This window comes from Periplaneta americana, chromosome 9, assembly GCF_040183065.1.
Source record: "Periplaneta americana isolate PAMFEO1 chromosome 9, P.americana_PAMFEO1_priV1, whole genome shotgun sequence".
Lineage (NCBI taxonomy): Eukaryota > Metazoa > Arthropoda > Insecta > Blattodea > Blattidae > Periplaneta > Periplaneta americana.
In genome coordinates this window covers 137,896,911-137,912,719 of record NC_091125.1, presented here as the reverse complement: position 1 = coordinate 137,912,719, position 15,809 = coordinate 137,896,911, and the positions used below count along the sequence as shown (strand labels likewise).

The window sequence follows — 15,809 nt, the reverse complement described above, 5'->3', positions numbered from 1 at the left end:
AGCGAAGAGAACTTATTAAAACTGTATCCATGTTAATTTTTAGATTTGCCTGAGAAGTATAAGTGCATTATAAGAATGTAAGTTTTAATTTTAATGCTCATTTTTCACAAGATTGATTTTTTATTCAAAATAAATATTTCCTCAACTTTTCGTATAGAAAAGTGAAATTTTCAGGTATAGGCCTATTTATTTAGTAGCCTTACAGAATGTTTTCGGAAATCTAATATACCGTATACACGTATTTCTGAAGATAGTGTATTGAAAATTTTGGAAATATTCGCATGGAAATTCTTTGTAAGGAAATGAATTAACAAAGCAACTACTGTTACATCATAAGCAAAAGATACGTGCCCATGTGTTGTAAATTTCGAGAAAATAATTTAATATTCTGATGATAGGAAGTTGCTCACAAATATCACCTTAAAAGCATAATGCGATAAGAGTTTTGTTATATAATATTAGTTACACTTAAAAAAGATACAGTACCTAGTTAGCTTTGCTTTGTACTGTAATATTGTTTTGATTAGTTTATTGATTACTTTTGTAAGGCTAAAGATACCATCAATATAAATTCCAACTTATCATGTCATACTCAATCTCTTTCTTTGGAATATCACTTTCTTTATGAATGATGTGTTTCATCCATTTAATACAGTATAATATTATACTACTATGGAATTTAAGTGAATATTCCTTCTTAACTCTCTATTATGTTATTAAGATTTAAAACACAAGTGCAATATTAAGAAATCAGTGTTAGTACTTTTGTTTTACTTTTGTTTTAAACAGAAAGAAGCCATATAAAAATAACGACATAAAATTTCACGTTCCGTTTGAAGTTTGTGCACCACTGTTTTCTTAATCCAACAGGTTGCTTATTCATATACACAACCCTTCCTCTTTCCATACTTAGCGCTTGCTGCCCGCGCACGACGTCAAGATCAGAAAAATGCGCTTGCTTTGACATCACTGTCCTACGGTATACGCTTTACTCCGACGGTCATACATATTTTTTAAATGTAAAGCTTTTTATGAACTTCGCTACAAACCATTTAGATTTTTCCGCAATATTAATATTATTAACTTTCGATAGAAACATCACACAACCTCATAGGATGTATAGTTTTCATAAAATTTTCCGCCACAGTTCAAATTAAATATATAGATTGTTGTTCTTCTCACAGCCAAAACTAGTATCTGCATGGTGATGCTCAGAGAGTTCTCCTAATATGAGCACGGGTTGAACTAGTGAGGTGGCTAAATCATGGTTCAATTCCCTGACAATTCATCCCAAGTTTTTGTCGGGCTCCCCAATCAAAAACCGAGACAGTACCATTAAATATACACGATCATCTCCATTTAAATTCTCCCATATTCAAGTCAATGTCATTTTTTTAAATATATACAATATGAGAGGAGGAGGTGTAGATAAGACTTATATGGTGATGTAATGATGTAATTTCACTTTATTTAGTATTTGGCATTTATAAGGAAGTGTCTTTTAGGAAGGGATGGTCATCCGGAAGTTCTTATTCCGGCACTCCCCATAACCAAAGAATAAGTAGGCAATATCTCAAATAGGAGGAAGTTCCCCTACGAAGTACTGACTTCATCCAGGATCCGTTATCAAAGTCACTGTCATCCCGTGCCTTGTCATGCCAGCTCATAATGATACTGACGTACACTTCGGGTTGTGAGACTTGTTCAGGGAGATACGTCTTACAGTTCACTTATACTTTTACTAATCTTGTCTTACTTAGTACCGTAAAACTTCGTTAAATAATATGTATGTATTTATTTATTTATTTTATTTTATTTATTTATTTATTTATTTTTATTTATTTATTTATTTATTTATTTATTTATTTATTTATTTATTTATTTATTTATTTATTTATTTATTTAATCTGACGGGATTAAAGCCATAAGGCCTTCTCTTCCATCCTACCAGATAGTACATAGAAATACAAAAAATACAAACACTGACAAAAGTAATATAAATTAGATTTTATTAAAGACCTATATAGCAGTAGTTTTCAACCCTTGAGAGACTGCAGCCCGGTAATAGTAATATACGTTACAAGAGCGGTATGTTGACGTTTTGGTGTTCGAGGAAAAGATTGAAAAAGCGAAACGTAGTTGAGCTTTTTTAATTTCCGAGAACATGAAAACAAACATACCGCTCGTGTATCGTACATTATTTTGTGCGAAGATCCTTTATTAGATACCTGAAAGACGAATTTCTAATTAGTTGCAATGAAATCTCCATGTTGTTTCTGTTTAATGACAGCAACTTCGGAAAACCAAAATATCTTTCTTCAACATTGTTGCTATAAAATGTTTTCTGTGTTTACTATAGGGGAGAGTCGGGTAGTATCGGACATCGGGTAATATCGGACAGTGCGTTTCTTTCATCTACCACTATATGGTAGTACCTGAATGACATGGTTACGTTTCTCTATGCGACATCACAGAAACGTAACCATGTCAATCAGGTACTATCATCGTGTGGTAGATGAAAGAAACTCACTGTCCGATATTACCCGATGTCCGATACTATCCTACTCTTCCCTACTCCAGCAGGCCGTAATACAGTATACGTCTGTCTTTTTTTTTCCCCCAGTCTATAAATGCGAACTTAAAACAAACGGTAAGATTATGTAATGATTTATTTTTCATTTTAATATTTTAACAATATTATTTGTATAACATATTGCAGTAATAACATCGGCATCTGGAATCTTGTTCATTTTTTCACGGCTTCCTTAATGTTACTTGTATCAGGAATGCAATAAGTTTCGTGGAATAGTAGACTTTACTTAATTTTTGCAAATATTTAAAAACAATAATTAACATTGCAATTTAGGTGAAATTGCAGTGGTAAGTTTCCAATTTATAATTATTACTATGTTAAACGTCTCTAAAAATAATATGTTAAAAGTCTAAAGCAGTAAAATGAATGTGGCGCTTAAGCGGTAAGAAGAGGGAAATTGTTATGTGTGTTACGTTGGGAATACTGAATGTGGTATTTCACACTTACCGCGTATTGGTTCTGTGCGGAAAACAAGCAAATACGCACGATCTCGCACAAATTATTTTTCAAATGGCGGGTACTTGACTGTTCATTATTCACCCATATGTAGCCAGCAGTGTTGCCAAGTCAGCGGTTTTGTAGTTAAATCTGGTGTTTTCAGGACTATGGTCAGCTATAGAATTTTACCGTCAGCGGCTAGCTATTTATTTGGCGTTTTTGATCATTCCGGCAAAGGGAGAGTTAATTTTTTTCTGTAAAGATGTGCGAGTATAAAATATCAATTTTTTTATGAAAACTCGATTTCGTACAACCAAGTCCATATCCTGCCTCATCCATTATTGTACAAATAAGCTATGCCACATTCGTTAAACTCTTAGTCTAATCATGCAGACATTGTTTTTGTAAATGAATTAATATGTTTAATCCAGAGTGCTGCATTGGAGTTAAATCGCTCGCTTGAACTCGGTCGAGTGTCGCACCCTCGAGTGAGATACGATCGGTCGTGATACGCTTGTAATAAAGAGAAGCACAGTATAAGGTCATCTCACCGACATGTCTTACCTTGTATGGAAGGCGACAGATAAGATACACATATGTTTTGCTCACACGGTAAAAATAAGGCTTTATTTTCTGCGTTTATGACAAAACGTTTAATGGAACAGCCAATGGGACGTACCAAAACAGGAACATGGAGTTATAAATAAAATAGTGTGAAAAACTTCGATATACACGTATTAGTGCTAATTAATAATTATTCAATATTTGATTTACCACATATATAATATGATAGGTCCATACATAGTGTTCCGCCTATATACTGCGACAATGTAGAAACGTTTTACAAAATATTATTGATATAGCAGTAGATTAATAACAATACTAGTACAGAGACAACGTCACAGAAAATATAATAAAACGAATAATCATGCTGCACAACTGTTACAGACGCAAAGATCGATACACTAATTATTAGAGATTATTATTATTACTAGAAAACTTGATACAGTTCTTGCATTATCGTGATTGTGTTCTCCGTTTATAATAATTACATTTACATCCAATAACATCTATCAGATGTGGCAAAAACAAAATCACTCCTGTGTGGGGAAAAAAAACATTTACCTACAACATTTATATTACATTTTAAAGCAAGTTTTGTAGTTGTACTATGGAGAGGTTAGTTAAGCACTGCAAAGTTTTGAAATGATGAACATCTATATGTTACTACACAGTTCATCACTGTAACAAGAACGAATGTCTAACGCTCGGCTTATACCGTTGAGGATTTATCGCTCGTGACAATTTTACCCATCATGCATGTGCGCTCCCTATCGGATTATGCTATGAACTACTTGGCGCTCGAGCGAAAACGTCCGATGCAGACCTCTGGTTTAATCATAAAGCGTAGATAAAGAACTGAATTATTATTTTCATTTAAGATAACTTATATTATCATTCATAGTGCTCTGCTCATGGACAGGTCTTTTACTGCAAACCCAGTATTCTCCAGCCTTTCCTACTTTCTGCCTTCCTCTTTGTCTCCTCATATGATCCATATATCTTAACGTCGTTTTAAATTATATAATATTATTTAATTTATCATTCCGCATTGTAGTTTATGTAACACAGACATAGGCCTACTGAAAAATCAGACTCACTGTTGGCAGACACATCTCCAGGTCAGTGTGAAATCAGATTTCGAACGGACTGGTGTGATTGTGAATATGATTGTTTCCGAAGTGTCCAGTATATTACTCTTGATCTAATTCATTCAATTTTGAAGAAATATGCCGCGTAAAACTCCATACGTACAAACAGGGCCGCCAAGAAGGGGGGGGGGGCAAAGGGGGCAAGTGCATATGGGCCCGTGAGCAGTATGGGTCCATCAGATTAAGTGAGTCTGATTACTTTTGATTATCACGAATAATTATTCACAGATATATACCGGTACTATAAAATTTTGTAAGAACATTGAATCTGACATATTAACCAACAATAGTAGAATTAATACAAATTACCACTTCATTATGTAAATGTTTAACTTTTATATAATAGAATATCGGTTTCTCACATTAACAATCATCGACACGACACTTGAGGGCTCCGGGATTTGCCTGAAATATGTTCCCGTCGCTTGTACCGAACACGTTCAATTGGCTTGTCCTCTTAACTAACAACCCCTGTCAGCCCACCACAATATGCTGGTGTGCTTTCCCAAATCCAAGCTGGAGGATTACGTTTCCTTTTCAGTAGGATCTACATAGTATGTGACGAAACTTTCGTCTTTTCGTTGTTTTCCTAGTAAATTCTGTTTTACCAGTGGACAATGGACAAGTAGAAGCTTAAGTCGGGAGCTGAGAAGCGCAAGGAGAGACAGAAAAATTGGAAGAGCTTAAAAAAGGGAGTAGAACTTTGTTTGAAGTTGTTGTGAAATTGAGCGACCTTGGAAAGCAGACAAATTTTGCCATTGAATGTGTTGTTCGAAAACAAGAGCCTTTCCAACAGTATTACAGTATTTTCAAAACTCAAGAATGGAGAATGTGTTCCCAGAGACTGGCTAATTTGGAGTGAAACAAATCAAGGAAAATAGTACAGTGACTGATTTGTTTCACTCCACAGTAGCCAGTCTCTGGGAACACATTCTCCATTCTTGAGTTTTGAAAATAATAGTGTAAAGGCTCTTGTTCCGTCACTTAGAAGGTTGTTAGGCAGGTTGGGGATACTTTTTCGAACAACACATTCAGTGACACAATTTGTCTGTCACTTTTTGTTTTCCAAGGTCGCTTGTTACTTGCCATGACTCAGTTAGGAACTGGTTTGGGTAAATTTGTTTCACTTGCACATATTAACACATCATTTTTACTATTGGTTGCTTGTTCTGATTCAATAATACGTTATCAGAATTTTTTTTCTAGACAGCCACAACCATTAATATTCACTTCTAAGTATGAATTGTCTTCATTTTTGACAACCTGAACAGACGGGCTTGAGACTGGTTTATTTTCTGCACCTCCGCTAGCAACGCTCAATTTCACACCAACTTCAAACAAAATTAAGGAAATAAAAATGTATTCAGAGTAACAAGGTGCCAATAAAGATTGAGTAACCTTGGCCTCCTTAGTCTGGAGAGCGATCTTGCTAGGTCTTTAAATTTTGATGATATAATTGATGATTTTGCATGAATGAAGTCAAGGAGAGTTGTTTGTTGATGTTGGCCTGCAAGTCAGAAATTACAGCTGTTTAAGAATAGTGTTTTACGAAAAAGATACGAAACAACGAAAAGACGAAAGTTTCGTCACGAAACATACAATGTAGGCCCTACTGAAAAAGAAGCGTGATTAATATAATATATTGTGCTAATGTGAAGTTTTGCTGAAAGTTTTCAATGTAACAAAAGTGTATATTTTTAGATTCGTATCTGTGCATGGGGTTATCTTTTATTTATTTTGCAAATAATTATTACGGTCAGAATAATTGGTAACTTGTCACTTTTAACTTTTTTTTTCAATGAGCCCCGAGCACAATATTGCACAGGGGCCCATAAATCCTGTCGGCGGCCCTGCGTACAAAAGTTTAGAGATGTGTGAAAAAAAAATAATGTGTTGAAAGATTGGGCAAATAGCTTAAATAGTGAAAAGTGACGATAAAAATTGGCGACTGCCATCTAGCGGTTCGATAAGATAACTAACAGCAGCGTCCATGGAAGTTTATATGTTTCGGTAAAAATGATGTTTTTCTCTTTGTTTCTTATGTCCTGTAATTTAAGGAAATGGCTGAAGAGATGTTATTTGTGCCATATACGGCTGTTTTAATTACCAGATTCAAATGAACGGAAATAATTGACAGGTTTCCCAAAAACAAGGAATTGTAAGGTTCATATATAATGAGGATATGAATGATTTGAGTATTGTAGCTAGTGATGACAGGTATAGATAAACTCTCTCATTCGTTAAAGCTATTGTTAACATTCAGTATAACATGGTCTATATAAGTTGTACTGAATTTTACAAATTTATATGCAGTGAAAAGGAATCAATGCATCTTGACCAAGTAAAGTGAAAATTATGATTGGTACAAGAAACCCATACTATTGTAATAAACAATGTACCGGTAATGTAGAATGGTACCAATTTAACAGACTGGATTCTATGTTAAAATATATCCACTTTTCGGTTTATTAATAAAGAAATTTTATTTTTCATAAATAGATTTTTTCACGTATTCAAGGTCTTGGTAATATCCACTCTCTCCGTTTACGGGTATAAAAGTTAGTGCCGGTTTTGTGGAAGATAAATATGGCAAACCTAACCCATAGTGACTGTAGGGATGCATTGTCATCTTTTGAAAATGATTATGAACTTAAAAATCTACACGTAGAAATAAAAAAATCTAAAGAGAGCTCAAGAATGTTATTTCTAAATTAATGTGGAAAGAAATTGTCCTGAAATGTCAGAAATATTTGAAAACAATTCATAAATTTTTATGAGAAAGTCTTCATGGACTTACAAATAAGATAACTAATTGTTTTCTAAAACACAGTGTGAATGTGAAAGTTCTTAGTAGCCTTATATTTGTATGAGATTGCTGGTAGACAAGTATTTCAGTGTCCTTAAAAGCGCACATGTAAAACAAAGCAAACAATTCATTTTCATTTATAACTTTCAAAAGCTACAAAAATATAAAATGAAAGAAGGTAGCACACATTTAATATATTAAATAAATAAACAAATAGTTTCTTTCAAATGACTAGGTAATCATTATTTATTTTTCCAGTAATTTTCCCTCATCCCATTTCCTTCTCAAAATTCAGATTTTATTTTACAATTCATATAGATGACAAGGTTACAAGAACAAAAAAAGAGCTTTGAATTTATTTAGTTATTACGTTTCATAAATATCAAACTAACATTCTTCTCATTAAGTTTAAATATAACCTTTGTATTTGTTCTCATAGCGAGCCGCCATATGGCATTGGCGACGCTGTCGCTAACCACATGCGTATTATTAATCATTACTTTCCACTATTGTGGTAGTAAGCTATTTTGATTAGGTGGAAGAAGTTGCTGGTGATAGGTCGAAAGCTCGATGTAAATGATGTAAGGTGATATTGAATGCAAAATATTCAGATTCAATTGTCCATACATAGAGCCTATGAAGTTATACCCACATTCCATAATTTAGTCTATATTTTTATAAAATTCTCCAGTTCCTAAAACTGTAGTTTGTGTTTAAAATTTGTAAGCGATGTGTTAAGAAAAATCTGGGGTTTTTCGAGTACAGTTTAGCGGTTTTTTAAGCTTGTGCAGCGGTAAATGGAATTCTGAGTTGGCAACACTGGCAGCCAGTTGTGTCTAGACCAATTATTAGCAACAGAATCGTTGCCCAGCGTACGCCATGAGGAGGCTGATCTACGTTATTCCCACGATGAGATGAGATGAGATGAGATGAGATGAGATGAGATGAGATGAGATGAGATGAGATGAGATTTGCTGGGAGCTCCCAGAGTAAACCCCTGTTACCTGGACCACGGGCTTGCCCAACACAAGTCGCAAATCGGGGGTATGCCGGGGATCGAACCCGGATCCACAGGATTATAAGTCCATCATACAGTAGGTCTAATTTACGTCCGAAAATAATTAGTCTATAGATAAGAGAAACAAGAGCGAAAGGTACTTTGATGTTGAGGTGTGCAGAATTCGAAAGAGTAAAGATGAGGAGTGTCAAGTTCTACGTTCTTTGAGTCGGAGCCACGAAAGACTTGCGAAGGACGATGTTATGTGATCATATCATCGGATGTTGCGCACGTATCTGACGCACATATTCTGAACTCGCTTTAACTTGCCTGACAGTTCAGAACTTAAGTCACTTAACAGAACGTCACAATAATCGAAGTGCGACATTATTAGGTTTGTACTAGGGTAAGTTTTAGTTGCTGGGGCAAGAAGTTTCTTAAGCGACTCAAACAGTGAATGGAGGAAGAGATTTTTTTATTGTTTCTTTAACTTGAAAATTCCAATTTAGATTATTATCGAGAAAGAAACCAAGATTTTTTTACGGTGGATGAATAAGAGATCAGTGTATTGTTAAGTGTAACAACTGGAAGATTACTGTTATTAAGAGAGTTAACTAAGTGGAGACAGTGGCTAGGTCACAATTCGACTTATCAATTGATTCATTGATCGTACTGGGTCTGCAATGTATGTAAAGTTGTGGGTCGTCGGCATAGAGGTGATATCGACAATATTGTAAGTTCTTTGATACGTCATTAATGTAGATAGAGAAAAGTAATGGTCCTAATACGGAGCCCTGCGGTACTCCCCCCCTTTGGGGGTAGGGTGGCCAGTTTCTTTTTCCCTCCATTGTATACATCGCCGAATAGCTGCAATATTACATTAGTCAGACTTCAGATGCATACAAACTATTATTGTTCTTCCTCTGACACATATCGTCAAGTGAGATGTAGCGTCTGATAATAGATGTAGGGTACATATCAGCCAGAACCTCAATCAGAGGATAGATAAATAAATAGATATAGGCTATAATTTAAATATGAAGTATTTAGCAATTAGTTGGAAATTATGAATCAGCTTTCAAAACATTCCATATTGATAATATTTTGCCTAACGTAAACCGCATTTGCAAATCTTTTTTGTCCATTGTCCATCATTCTCGTCACCATGATGAAAATTATAGTCGTTAATGTAGGATTAATTACTTAAATGACCAAATATTGACCAATTAATTTAAATGCTGTTTAATGAGAGAGTAAAGCTCAATTTGGTTGTTCAAATGCATGTCCCTTTAAGTGTAAATTAAAAAGACTTTATGTAAGAGCATAGGTTATCATGAAACTAAGATAAAGAAACCATGGTTTGATGAAGATTGTTCCATTGTAGTAGATAGAAGGAAACGGGCAAAATTGAAATTCTTACAGGATCCAATTGTGGAGAATAGAGATCATTATTTCAATGAAAGACGGGAAGCAAGTCTACACTTAGGAATAAAAAAAGAGATTACTTGAAGGAAAAACTGAATGAGGTACAAACAAATAGTAAGACTAAAAACATTCGAGATTTATATAAGGGTATAAAGGAATTTAAAAACGGATATCAAGCAAGGGTAAACGTGATCAAGGATGAGAATGGTGACTTACTTGCAGACTCTCATTCAATCCTGAACAGAAGGAAAAACTATTTTGGGCAACTACTAAATATACATAGGCCAAATAGAAATGATCAGGACGAAATTCAAATACAAACTGCTGAGCCATTTATACCGGAACCCACACTTTCTGAAGTCGAAATTGCGATAGAAAATCTGAAAAAGTACAAGTCTCCAGGTATTGATCAAATTCCAGCAGAATTAATACAAGAGGATGAAAGGGCATTATCTAGCGAAATTTATAAACTTGTACTTGCAATTTGGGAAAAGGAAATTGTACCAGAACAATGGAAGGAGTCCATAATCGTACCTATTTTTAAGAAGGGGAACAAGACTAACTGTAGTAACTTTCGAGGAATATCACTTTTGTTGACGTCGTACAAAATTTTGTCGAAGATTAACTCCATATGTGGATGAAATTATTGGGGATCATCAGTGTGGTTTTAGTCGTAATAGATCGACTATTGATCAGATTTTTTGCATTCGACAGATATTGGAGAAAAAATGGGAATATAAGGGTACAGTACATCAGTTATTCATAGATTTCAAAAAGGCGTATGACTCAGTTAAGAGAGAAGTTTTATATAATATTCTTATTGAATTTGGTATTCCCAAGAAACTAGTTCGATTAATTAAAACGTGTCTCAGTGAAACTTACAGCAGAGTCCGTATAGGCCAGTTTCTATCTGTTGCTTTTCCAATTCACTGTGGGCTAAAGCAGGGAGTTGCACTATCACCTTTACTTTTTAACTTCGCTTTAGAATATGCCATTAGGAAAGTTCAGGATAACAGGCAGGGTTTGGAATTGAACGGGTTACATCAGCTTCTTGTCTATGCGGATGACGTGAATATGTTAGGAGAAAATCCACAAACGATTAGGGAAAACGCGGAAATTCTAGTTGAAGCAAGTAAAGCGATAGGATTGGAAGTAAATCCCGAAAAGACTAAGTATATGATTACGTCTCAGAATATTATACGAAATGTAAATATAAAAATTAGAGATTTATCCTTCGAAGAGGTGGAAAAATTCAAATATCTTGGAGCAACAGTAACAAATATAAATAACACTCGAGAGGAAATTAAACGCAGAATAAATATGGGAAATGCGTGTTATTATTCGGTAGAGAAGCTTTTGTCATCTGGCCTTCTGTCAAAAAATCTGAAAGTTAGAATTTATAAAACAGTTATATTACCGGTTGTTCTTTATGGTTGTGAAACTTGGACTCTCGCCTTGAGAGAGGAACAGAGATTAAGGGTGTTTGAGAATAAGGTTCTTAGGAAAATATTTGGGGCTAAGAGGGATGAAGTTACAGGAGAATGGAGAAAGTTACACAACGCAGAGCTGCACGCATTGTATACTTCACCTGACATAATTAGGAACATAAAATCCAGACGTTTGAGATGGGCAGGACATATAGCACGTATAGGCGAATCCAGAAATGCATATAGAGTGTTAATTGGGAGGCTGGAGGGAAAAAGACCTTTGGGGAGGCCGAGATGTAGGTGTGAAGATAATATTAAAATGGATTTGAGGGAAGTAGGATATGATGATAGAGACTGGATTAATCTTGCTCAGGATAGGGACCAATGTCGGGCTTATGTGAGGGCGGCAATGAACCTCCGGGTTCCTTAAAAGCCAGTAAGTAAGTAAGTTAAGTAACAATTAATATTAATTTGTTAGTTTCCCTAATATACTGATGTAGGCCTAATGACTTGAACTAATCACGAGCAGGTAATTCACCGCGATGCACGTGACTGGTGAAAGAAACTCCACCTGTTGCAACTGCTATAATTAATATAAGTCATTAAATTGCCGTAATGAGCAATCAACCTCCACCTGTGAGGTATTAAATTCATCACGGAATATTCCCGGTAAGAAGGAAGTTGTGTGTCTAATTAGGAGGAATGCGTTGTACAAAGCGATATGAACATTGAACACAGGTGCATTTCATTCTGGAGACGTGATTTATGGAAGAAGTATCTCGGCATAAAGTTCAGGTTCGAGCGTAATAAATACGAATTAAGTGGCGGAGAAGTGAGTGAAGTAACACTTGATAAGTAAGAGAGAGAAACGAGGGAAGAAAAAATTAAGAAAGGAAAAGGAAAATAGAAAAGAAAGGAGAAGTAAATTAAAGAAGGGAAGAAAGTAAGATATGATAAAAAGAATGAAGAAAAAGAAATGTGAATGAATAAAGAAAGGAAAGACACGAAAAAATAATTTAAAAAGCGAATAAGAAAGAAGAAATGAACGAATTAAAAATAGCAAATGAATTTAAGGAGACTAGCATGAAAGAAAGAAAGAATGATATAGCTAGAAGGAAAGAAATGAAGAAAGGGGAAGGAATGAATGTATGAATGAAATAGAATAGAAGGAATAGAAGAAGATATGGAAATAATAAAGAGAAACGGGAAAGAAAATGAGAGAAAGAAGAGAAGGAAGAAAAAGAAATAAAGAAGAGAATAACGAAAGAAGGTATGAAAGGAATGAAAAGATAAAACGAAAATTAAGGAAAGAATGGTAGATGAAGGATGGGAAGAGGAAGAAAGGGCTATACTGACACTGACTTTATTTATTTATTTATTTATTTATTTATTTATTTATTTATTTATTTATTTATTTATTTATTTATTTATTTATTTATTTATTTATTTATTTATTTATTTATTTATTTATTTATTTATTTATTTGGTTAATCGGTCGATAGATTGATTGGTTGATTGATTGCTTAGACTGATTGACGATTAATTGATTTCGACTGGCTGTTTGATCGATGGATTGATTTTGACTGACTTTTATTTATTTATTTATTTATTTATTTATTTATTTATTTATTTATTTATTTATTTATTTATTTATTTATTGGACTGGTTAGTTGATGATTAATTCGACTGGTTGATTGATTGGACTGATTCGTTGATTTTGATTGGCTGTCTGATTGAATTGATCTTGACTTGTTGACATTGATTGATTGATTGATTGATTGATTGATTGATTGATGGATTGATTAACTTACTGTCTCACTCCCTGACAGACTCATTCACTGACTGATCGATTACATTGACTGGTTGATCGAATGGGTTGGATCGGCTAATTAATGAATGGGATTGACTGATGAATTGGATTGACTGATTGGATTGTGTCAATGAATGAATGAACGAAATGAAGGCGGAAGTATGGATGAATGTTTGAATGAACGAATAAATTAATTCAATTGAAAAAAGAAAAGGATTATTTAAAAGGAAGAAAATAATAAACACAAAATATCAGAATACTGAATTGATATTAACTTCTGTATTCGAGCACTAACTCACATTGTAGTCTAAAACTTCAGAGCCTTGACTAAGTAGGAATCACGTCTGCGTAGTTCACTGATCTCTGACTTAATTGGAATTCGGTTAATTTGATTTAATTATCACAAACTTTAATCACAGAAACTCATACTCACACACGAAACAACCCATAAACAAATTTCTATTAAAATGGCGATAAAATATAATCTGTATGTTCTTTCCGCGTAAAATGAGAAGCCGGCCGTAGTACACGCAATGGCAGATATGTAAAGCTTGAACATAGCGTGAAAGCCACAATTTTGGATCGCATTCCCAACAACCGCATAAATAGTATATCCGTTGCCTATCTTCTGTTTAAGGCGTTGTGCTGATTTCGCGGCACAGCGGTCCCACCATTTGCGTAGCGATATATTTGAAAATGTGAAAAATGGACTATCGGTACACCCCATAAGGGGTATGAGAAATCCTCTGTACAAAAAAATAAAATCTATACTAATAATAAATCTGTAGCCGAAATTTTTCTGGTAATTTTCGATTTTCCAAAAATAATTGGTGTTAACATGTATAATTAACCATCCTGAAACCGAAAATCGCTTTTTAAAATTTTTGTTTGTATGTCTGTCTGTCTGTCTGGATGTTTGTTACCTTTTCACGCGATAATGGCTGAACGGATTTCGATGAAAATTGGAATATAAATTAAGTTCGTTGTAACTTAGATTTTAGGTAATATGGCATTCAAAATATGTTATTTAAAAGGGGGGTTATAAGGAGGCCTCAATTAAATAAATCGAAATATCTCGCTTATTATTGACTTCTGTGAAAAATGTTACATAACAAAAGTTTCTTTAAAAATGATTTACGATAAGTTTTATTCTTTGAAGAAGTTTGATAGGACTGATATTTAATGAGCTAAATGAGTTTTAAAATTAAAATAACTGCCATCTAAGGCGGTGTAATGAAATAAAAAACAAATGACTTCGTCTATAAGGAGCCTTGGACAACAACAATCGAAAGCTATGAAACATAGCCTACAGAGAATGTTTCTGTGTTTGTATGAAGTAATATCGGAAGCTAAATTAACCGATTTGTATACTTAATTATTAATTCACCATTGGAAAATGTAGTTTCTCTAGATGGACATAATGCTGTAATGTTATTACAGTAACTTGTGAATGAATCGAGAACAGGTAAGATTAAAATAGCTTTTTATGCACAGAAAACTTGATAGGCTATTCTAAATATTCGTTTCCTGTATTTCTTAAAATAATGTTTATGTACACATTAAATCTAAATGATGTCAATCTTCATTAAACTATGGTTGAATGTAATAAAAATTAAGAAACATGTTAAAGGAATTGTCATTGCACCAAATGAGTGGTCTCTAGACCAAAATGATCGCATTCTAATTATTTAAACACAATTTAAATTAAGTAACATATTAAACGATTTGTCCTTATATCAAGCACGAATGTTCCCTGGATCAAATGTCCTATTTTAATTATGTAATTACTTTATATTTATTTCTAACGGGTGCAGCGGAGCGCACGGGTACGGCTAGTAAAAAAATATAATATGCAATTTGTATTGAAGTGTTTTATGTCATAAAATGTCTGCGAAGTAAAAGCAATAACTTACCAGTGACTGAATCGTGCCGTCACCTCGTTCGTCCTCTTCTCCCGTCAACTCAGCCGCAGATAGTGAATTATAGCCTACTGACGTGATAAAGACGTAACTCCCTTATATTTATAAGCGAGCCTGGCCAGACGGTACCTCAAGGTCAGGTGGTGGTCAGGCTTCCCCTTTTCCGCACTACGCGTCTCAAGGGACATGTCCTCTGTCGGTGGGTGGTACTTGTGGGCGCCGGGAAACCCTTGACACCGTACTCGAAGTAGTTTCAATCCGAAACCATCCCTAACCAAAGCATATTGCTATTTCATATGTTCAGAAGACTATATTTTTTTCTGTTACTGTTTTAATTTCTTTAATCTTTCCTTCTAAGCAACTTTGTTTACCTTACTTAGTTTTCCCTTTCTTTCATTACATTTCCGTCTTCCGATTTTTTATTGGTGTCTATCTTTTTATACTTTAATTCTTGCTCTCCCGTTGTTCTCTTTTGACGTGTAACGTCTATATTCGAGCTATACTAATAGAAAAACTGAAAGGATTTTGTGGAACGGAAATTCGATTCGGTTGCCATGGAAAAGCTAATCTCGTATCCGATAAACTGAACAATGTGAACGAGTCCAACACCATGAAGGAACGTAGATAGGCATGTGAAAATTAAACTAAATATAACGCAAGGTATGGCAAACAAATGATTAGA

The 15,809-nt window shown here is 34.3% G+C and overlaps 1 protein-coding gene across 1 annotated transcript in view; it reads right to left on the bottom strand.

Annotated features, from left to right (window-relative positions):
- Positions 1-15,264, bottom strand: part of LOC138706547 (pancreatic triacylglycerol lipase-like) — a 58,056-nt gene extending 42,792 nt beyond the window's left edge. The window contains exon 1 of the mRNA XM_069835983.1: positions 15,122-15,264. The gene's annotated coding sequence lies outside the window, so the exon portion shown is untranslated. The remainder of the gene's footprint in view (positions 1-15,121) is intronic.
- Between the last annotated feature and the right edge of the window lie 545 nt (positions 15,265-15,809).